Source organism: Emys orbicularis, chromosome 4 (assembly GCF_028017835.1).
Source record: "Emys orbicularis isolate rEmyOrb1 chromosome 4, rEmyOrb1.hap1, whole genome shotgun sequence".
Lineage (NCBI taxonomy): Eukaryota > Metazoa > Chordata > Testudines > Emydidae > Emys > Emys orbicularis.
Window position 1 is genome coordinate 155,664,736 of NC_088686.1, and position 8,953 is coordinate 155,673,688.

Genomic DNA, 8,953 nt, shown 5'->3' on the forward strand with positions numbered 1-8,953 from the left:
TCCCACCCAGTCATAGTCCCCCCATACACCCCGGGCGGCTGACCTCATTGTCCCTGCCAATTACCTCCACAGTAAGACACTGACTTGAACCCAATCTCATGCTTTTGGACTTCAGCTGGTTCCCCGCAGGGGTCAGGAAGGATCCCCCAATTGATTTATTTGATAATCATATGGTAAAAACGAGACAGTCAGCAATTTTTCAGTAATAGTGGCTGACGCTTTTGTATTTTTATGTCTGATTTTGGAAGGAAGTAGTTTTAAAGTAAGGTGAGACTTGAGGGTACACAAGACAAATCAGACTCCTGAAAGGGCTACAGTAGTCTGAAAACGTTGAGCGCCACGGCTTTAATCACTCAACTAAAGCTTGGTTGGAATTTTTCAGATTTCAAAATTTGGATTTAAAAGTTTACTTGGCATTTTGACCAGAAAAATTGAAGAATTTTTTTTAAGCCATCATTAGAACCGGCTGGAAATTGGAATTTCCATTTTGTGAAATTCTGCATGAGGTTGACCCTTCATTTTTGTTCCAAATCGGAACCAAATCCAAAATCTTTTGCCAAACCTCCCTTGATGGAAATTTTTGCAAACCTTCCATTTTGCTTGAAACTCAGACCTCAGCCTCTTCCTCTTCCTCCACGTCCTCCTTCTAAAAATTTGCCAAAATCTGCACCATTTCAGTTCCAATGAAAGTGCATCGCTCAACAGGAAAACATTGCATCAGACAAGCTCTTGTCATTATCGCTTTTTTCTGGTTTTCAACCAAACAACTGGTGTCAGGATCATGGTTAGTACTAAAAGCCCTGCTGGATAAAATGTGTCAAAGTTCAACAGCATTTTGAGTTTGAATGAACATAAGATCATAAGAACAAAGGTCCATCTAGCCCAGTATCCTGTCTTTCGGTCTTCCGACAGTGGCCAATGCCAGGTGCCGCAGAGGGAATGAACAGAACAGGTATTCATCAAGTGATCCATCCCGTTGCCCATTCCCGGCCTCTGGCTAACAGGCTAGGGACACCCTCCCTGCCCATCCTGGCTAATAGCCATTGATGGGCCTATCCTCTATGAACTTATCTAGTTCTTTTTTGAACCCTGTTGTAGTCTTGGCCTTCACACCATCCTCTGGCAAGGAGTTCCACAGGTTGACTGTACGTTGTGTGGAAAAAATACTTCCTTTTGTTTGTTTTAAACCTGCTGCCTATTAGTTTCATGAAGAAAAAGGGAGGGGGGGAATTGATCCATTTCTGTCATTTCCCCCCCTGAGTGCTACTGATGTACTTTGTTATTGTTTATTATTGGTATTATCCTGGCTCCTTGGAGCCCTAGTCCTGGCCCAGAATCCCTCTGTGCTAGGTGCTGTATGGACACAGAACAAAAAGACAAGTCCCAAAGAACTGGCAATCTAAGCAGTGAAATTGTTGTGATCTACTGCTGAACAGCCAGGTACTATTACTGGTCTCTCTCATCCATAGGATATACATGTCTCACGCCAGCTCTTCGTGATTTCATTGCCCTTGATGAAAACCCAGCATTGGCATCAGCAGGTGAGTCCAGCATTGCCCAGAGGGATGGAACGGGCCCGATGGGAACTCGCTGCAGGGTGGCCAATGACAGCGCCAGGGGCCGTGTCTCACTGCAGCCCTGCTGGACTTTTCCCTAAGGGAAGCTGGGGTCAGCGAGATCAGAATCCGGCCCTGACTCCATTGACACCAGTGGGGTCACTCCAGATTTACCCCACGGTCACTGAGGTCAGAATGTGGCTTAATTTTTTCAGCGTTTTGGCCCTTTCCCTCTGTTTTGCCCTGCAGGATCTTTCGCTGACGAGACTGAGCCCACCCCTAGTTCTGCGGCAGGGACAGCTGAGGCTGAAGGTGAGTGGCACCGATCATTTGCTCCTCAGCTTCTACCATACGCACTGGCCCATCACAGCCAGAGGTTCTTCTGCCCTCCCAGTGCCAATGGGGCACCTTGTTCCGGGCAACCATAATTCTGTACAAGCAACTAGGCGTGTGCACAGCCTCCAAGTCCAGTAGGTTCAGGATTCTCCTTCACCGCCTGCCCCTAACTCCCAGAGTCACCGTGTGGCTGTTAGGCAGCCACTGCGCCCCACCCCAGAAGCAGGTGCATTTCACTGCTCAGTGAACAATCCCTGTGCAACGATGTTGTGCAGCTCTCACCCAGCTGTCACACCTCAGAGGTGGCTGTGTTTCAGCATTGGAGATGCTATCTCTGCGCAGTGTTGCTGTGAGGCAGTTACACAGCTGCTGTGTCCCACCCCAGAGGTGGCTGCACATGTATCCTTGGAAAGCAGTTTGAGATGAAAGAGACCTGGGAAATAGATGTTAATGACGTTATTGACATTATTAATAATTCATCCCTCCCCAGAGATCATCTGCGAACAGACCGTGCTTCTCTCCGCTGGGGCTGCCGGTGAGTGAGGTTGAAATGGACCAGGTGGCGGGTGGTCTGAAGGGCCTCACTCTTGGTTGAGCAGAGAGAAACCAAAAATATCCCCTTGTGGCTCTGACCATCCCCTAATGAGATCTTGTCTCTGCCCCCAGCACCTGCATCAGGTTTAATCTCCACTGTCTGCAGGATCACTCTGGGGTCTCCTCTCCCTCCACTCCACCTGCCCCACATCCTTTCCACTCCTCTCCCCTTTACGCCCTGATCCCCCTCCCTGACCCCGTCTTTCCCACCCCACCCTCTGACCCAGCATAGAGCCCTTCCCATGGGCCTTGCGAGCCCAGCGCTCTGTGCACAGCGGCAGTGTCAGGGCTGGGCAGACACACAGAACAGACCCATCCGCAGGGGAGTTTGCTGACGGAAATGCTCAGGTCCCATTGCACTGCACAGGGGATGGGGGCTCCTTAGTTAATGCTGTGAGAATGTGAGATGTGAAAGGGCCTTTCACTCTCTCAGCCGCAGAAGAGACCAGCCTGAATGAGGATCCCAGCAGGGACCCCTGGGGACAGGACAAATGTGACTTGTGTCCCAGAGAGGAGGTAAAGAATTGTGGGATCACTCAGATCCTTGTCTGTCTGTCCATCTATCAGCACTTCCTTTCTCTCTTTCTCTCCCTTGCCTCAGCCATACCTCTGAGTATTTCACCAATGCTCTGGGCTGGGGCATCTCAGGCACCTGGGAAACACCCCTGGGGAATGACTGACTGTGGGGCTGGAATCCCGCTGATCACAGAGTCCCCCCTGCCAGCCACTCTGCCAGGGTCCCAGGCCACAGAAACAGCCCCCAGCTGAACACTTGGCCACAGCTGCCCAGTTACCTCTGCAAAGAGCTCTGCAGTGGGAAATCCCCAGTGAGGCCGAGTTAACGCCTGTTCCTGTGTTCTAGGGGCCTCCAGAAGAAATACAGCCTGAGACTGTTCGGGGCCCAGATGGGAAGCAGGAGACGTACAGGTGAGAGCTGGTCCTGGGAGTTCGGTGTCACCCCCACTGCAGCAGTGTCTGGGAGCACAGGTCAGCTCCCGCAGCATCCCATGGGGTGGGCTCCATGTAAAGAGACACTCGTGTGGGTGGGTACAGCAGAGCAGGGGGTGAATGAAGCAGGAGTCTTGAGAGCTCTAGGAAGGGAGTGGGGTCTAGTGGGTCAGAGCTGAGGGGCAGGGGCTGGGAATCAGGACTCCTGGGTTCTATCCCCAGCACCGAGAGGGGAGTGGGGGTTTAGTGGGTCGGAGCAGGGGAGCTGGGACTGTGGAGATCTGGGTTCTACTCTCAACTTTGCCACTTCCTCACTGAGTGACCTAGGACGAGACACTTCTCCCATTCCTCAATTTCCCCAAATGGTGAGACAGTGTTCCCCTATGTGATGCGGAGGAGCGTAATGAATCCACTCATTTAGCCTGACTCTCCTCAGAGGGACAGTCTGAGAAGGACCAACTGTTCTCATTGTCACCCAACTTCAGTGGTTGGTTACAGAGTAACCCTGATATCGAAGCACAGGCCTGAGCTGGAGGCAGAGTTAAGGGGATAAACGTGAGGGCACCTGGGGTCAGTTGGAAAAGGACGTGAGATGGTTGCAGCCAGTGCTGTTTAACCCTTTTCTCCCCACGCCGTGCAGGGTTCACCTCCTGGGGCCAGGCTCCTTCCTTTGCTCTGAAACCGAACTGGGGTTCGAGGTGAGGGCAGCCGTGACCATCCAGTACGGATACGACTCCTGGGATCGGCATCTGAGCACATCTGAGAAGCGGCAATGGATGGTGGCCGGCCCTTTGTTCAACATCCAAGTGGAACCAGCCAGGGCCATGGCAGCCGTTCACCTCCCGCACTTCCTGTGCCTGGCGGGTACGGCCGGAAATAATCAACGTCGCAATAACTGTACATGGTAATGGCAAGCCCGGTCGCCCGTGTGCTTGCAATCACCGTGGGAACGGTAACTCTAGAAACCCAGCCATGAAAGCCACACTGACCCATAACCACCGGCTCCTGGGTCGGACCCACAGTGACCCTATGAGTTGTAATCTTCGACCAATCAGGGGTTTAGCTACATCACAGCCTGAAACAGAGCCCTAATCATAGAGAGAACCCAGGAGTCCTGTGCGCCCAATCCCCCCTTCTCTAACCCATCAGAGACCCCACTGCCCTCCCCAGAGCCAGGGTAGAACCCAGGAGTCCTGGATCCCACCTGGCCACTCTACTTACCTACCCAGGCGTCACCTTTGTTTGCTTTATAATCCACCCACAGGGGGAGAGGTCGATGCCTCCCGGATGCGAATGGCCCATTTCGTTGACGGGGGGATGACCCTGGAGGAGCCAACGGGGGTGCGGCCGTTCCACGCCGTGCTGCAGAACCCCAGCTTCTCCCCTCTGGGTGTACTCTGGAGGAAGCTACAGTCTAAATGCCAGGCAAAAGTCCACTCCCTGGCACTGCTCTACCGGGCGCTCAGGGCTGCGGACACAACCCTGCACCTCTACCTGATCCCCAACGACCGTTCCCTGAGACAGGTAACCGGGAACCGACCGCACACACCCGGGGGGAGCCAGAGCCACCAGTCAGCCCAGAGTGTGAGAGAGCAGATAGCAGGGCATATGGGCACTGCCCACAGAGCAGCAGAGGAAATCCATTGTGCTGGGCACTGCGCAGACCCCAACCGAGATCAGGGCCCCCCTTGGGCCGGGCGCTGCACAGACCCCAACCGAGATCGGGGCCCCCCTTGGGCCAGGCGCTGCACAGACCCCAACCAAGATCGGGGCCCCCCTTGGGCCGGGCGCTGCACAGACCCCAACCGAGATCGGGGCCCCCCTTGGGCCGGGCGCTGCACAGACCCCAACCGAGATCGGGGCCCCCCTTGGGCCGGGCGCTGCACAGACCCCAACCGAGATCGGGGCCCCCCTTGGGCCGGGCGCTGCACAGACCCCAACCGAGATCGGGGCCCCCCTTGGGCCGGGCGCTGCACTGGCGCATCAAGTGAGACAGTCAACAGTCTAAATAAACCAATGGAGGATTATTCATCCCATTTCACAGAGGGGAAGCTGAGGCCCAGAGAGATTCAGTGGTTAGCCCGAGGCCACACGGGGAATCTGTGGAAGAGCCAAGGGCTGAACCCGGCTCCCCTGGGTCCCAGCCCAGTGCCTTAACACAAGCCAACCTTTCCCTCTCGTCGTGGGCGGCTGTGCGGGAAGGCCGGGGGAAGCAGGACCCTGATGGCAGGAACCGTACACAGGGCTGTGTCTGTATCCCCCAGCCATGGCTCTGCTTGTGCCCTACAGGCCGTTAGTGACCACGAGTCCAAATGCCCCTCGGTGCGTGTGCACAAGCCTTCCAGGACCAAGCCCTTGAAATTTGGCTCCTGTTGTGTGGTGTCCAGCTCGTCCCTGCTTGAGGTGATACCTGAGGTGAGTGACAGGCTTAAAATCACCAGCCCCTCAAGTCCGTACTCTGTTCTGTCCCAGTGTGGCACTAGGGGGCGCTGTGCTGCAGGGAGAAGGGCAGGGACTCAGTAGGGGGCACTATCCCCTCACAGCCATTTTTGACCCCCAGTACCTCAGGGTGGCACTAGGGGGCGCTGTGCTGCAGGGAGAAGGGCAGGGACTCAGTAGGGGGCACTATCCCCTCACAGCCATTTTTGACCCCCAGTACCTCAGGGTGGCACTAGGGGGCGCTGTGCTGCAGGGAGAAGGGCAGGGACTCAGTAGGGGGCACTATCCCCTCACAGCCATTTTTGACCCCCAGTACCTCAGGGTGGCACTAGGGGGCGCTGTGCTGCAGGGAGAAGGGCAGGGGCTCAGTAGGGGGCGCTCTCCCCTCACAGCCATTTTTGACCCCCAGTACCTCAGGGTGGCACTAGGGGGCACTGTGCTGTAGGGAGCAGGGCAGGGGCTCAGTAGGGGGCGCTCTCCCCTCACAGCCATTTTTGACCCCCAGTACCTCAGGGTGGCACTAGGGGGCGCTGTGCTGTAGGGAGCAGGGCAGGGGCTCAGTAGGGGGCGCTCTCCCCTGGCAGTCAGGGCTAGATCCAATGCCCCAGTGCGGCGCTAGGGGGCGCTGTGCTGTAGGGAGCAGGGCAGGGGCTCAGTAGGGGGCGCTCTCCCCTGGCAGTCAGTGCTAGATCCAATGCCCCAGTGCGGCGCTAGGGGGCGCTGTGCTGCAGGGAGCAGGGCAGGGGCTCAGTAGGGGGCGCTCTCCCCTGGCAGTCAGGGCTAGATCCAATGCCCCAGTGCGGCGCTAGGGGGCGCTGTGCTGTAGGGAGCAGGGCAGGGGCTCAGTAGGGGGCGCTCTCCCCTGGCAGTCAGGGCTAGATCCAATGCCCCAGTGCGGCGCTAGGGGGCGCTGTGCTGTAGGGAGCAGGGCAGGGGCTCAGTAGGGGGCGCTCTCCCCTGGCAGTCAGTGCTAGATCCAATGCCCCAGTGCGGTGCTAGGGGGCGCTGTGCTGCAGGGAGCAGGGCAGGGGCTCAGTAGGGGGCGCTCTCCCCTGGCAGTCAGGGCTAGATCCAATGCCCCAGTGCGGCGCTAGGGGGCGCTGTGCTGTAGGGAGCAGGGCAGGGGCTCAGTAGGGGGCGCTCTCCCCTGGCAGTCAGGGCTAGATCCAATGCCCCAGTGCGGCGCTAGGGGGCGCTGTGCTGTAGGGAGCAGGGCAGGGGCTCAGTAGGGGGCGCTCTCCCCTGGCAGTCAGTGCTAGATCCAATGCCCCAGTGCGGTGCTAGGGGGCGCTGTGCTGCAGGGAGCAGGGCAGGGGCTCAGTAGGGGGCGCTCTCCCCTGGCAGTCAGGGCTAGATCCAATGCCCCAGTGCGGCGCTAGGGGGCGCTGTGCTGTAGGGAGCAGGGCAGGGGCTCAGTAGGGGGCGCTCTCCCCTGGCAGTCAGTGCTAGATCCAATGCCCCAGTGCGGTGCTAGGGGGCGCTGTGCTGCAGGGAGCAGGGCAGGGGCTCAGTAGGGGGCGCTCTCCCCTGGCAGTCAGGGCTAGATCCAATGCCCCAGTGCGGCGCTAGGGGGCGCTGTGCTGCAGGGAGCAGGGCAGGGGCTCAGTAGGGGGCGCTCTCCCCTGGCAGTCAGGGCTAGATCCAATGCCCCAGTGCGGCGCTAGGGGGCGCTGTGCTGCAGGGAGCAGGGCAGGGGCTCAGTAGGGGGCGCTCTCCCCTGGCAGTCAGGGCTAGATCCAATGCCCCAGTGCGGCGCTAGGGGGCGCTGTGCTGCAGGGAGCAGGGCAGGGGCTCAGTAGGGGGCGCTGTCCCCTCACAGCCAATGCTGACCAGATGCCCCAGCATGGCGTGCCCCCGTTCCACTGCAGGAAATGAAGGGTAGGGGGGAGCTCAGGAGTGTCTGCTGGCTCAGGCAGGGTCATTCCTAATGGACCGTCTTCTCTTCCCATCAGGAGCTGGAGTTCTGTTATCTGGGCCCCAGGCTGGAGCAGCCGTACCTGGAGATCTACACCCGGGACATGCAGGAGGGGCTGCAAATCAGCCTGTTGGAAAAGATAGAGGGGGAACCAATCTGGAAGGCCTTGGTGAGACCAGGTAGGCTCAGCCCAGCCGGAGATGGGGACAGAAGTGTGTGCATGGGGACGGGGGCGGGGGAATGAGTGGAGAGATAGAATGGTGCATATACAGATGGAGGGATGAATGGGTGTGTCTGGGGATGGATGGGTAAGTGTATGTGGGTGGATGGATGCATGCGTGCATGGAGGGATGAATGGGCGTGGATGGAGGGTGTATGGGGATGGATAGACAGATGAATAGATAGACCAGCAGCTAATAAAATAGGATTATTTAGATTAGCTAGATCAGCATATGAGGATCCAGGGATGTAGCTAGCTAAATAAACCAGCACCCTAGGGTCTAGTGATGGATGGATGTTTTGCTGCAACATGGTGGCAATAAATACATAAACTACAATGTGACTTTAGCCAATCAGATCGAACAGTCCCCGCTAGGACGTTACCAGCAGCAGCAGCATTAATCAAAACCCTTTGGATCCAGCCCCCTGACTCCCCTTCCCTTCTCTCTTCCAGAAGACGTGATGGTCTGTGTTTCATCTGCCCAAATGCAGACAGGTTAGTAGGGATTCACTGAGCTGCAAAACCTGCTCTCCGATCCCAGCACTTCTGGACACACAAGGCTTGTGAAAGCCCCTGCGACCTTTTGTGATCATTTGGCGTCCAGCGTTATTGATCCTCCCACAATATCGACTTGTCTTGAAATCTCTGGCACCTGGGGACTCTCCTCATTGGAAAGTTGCAAGATTGCTTTGGATCATGAATAGAGCCGGGCAAATAATGGATTTGTTTGTTTGCTTTGGCAGCTCCGAAAACCTGGATGGGTGGGGGTGGAATTCATATCGGGTCGAATTAACTGTTTCATTTGACCCGAAATGGAAATGTTTTGCTTTCAGCTCTTTTTAATAAAGCAAAGGAAATGCAGGGCTGGATTCACAAACTAGGGGCGGGGCTCTAACCCCTTATACCTACTGTTAGAGCACTCACCTGGGAGGGGGAGACCTTGGT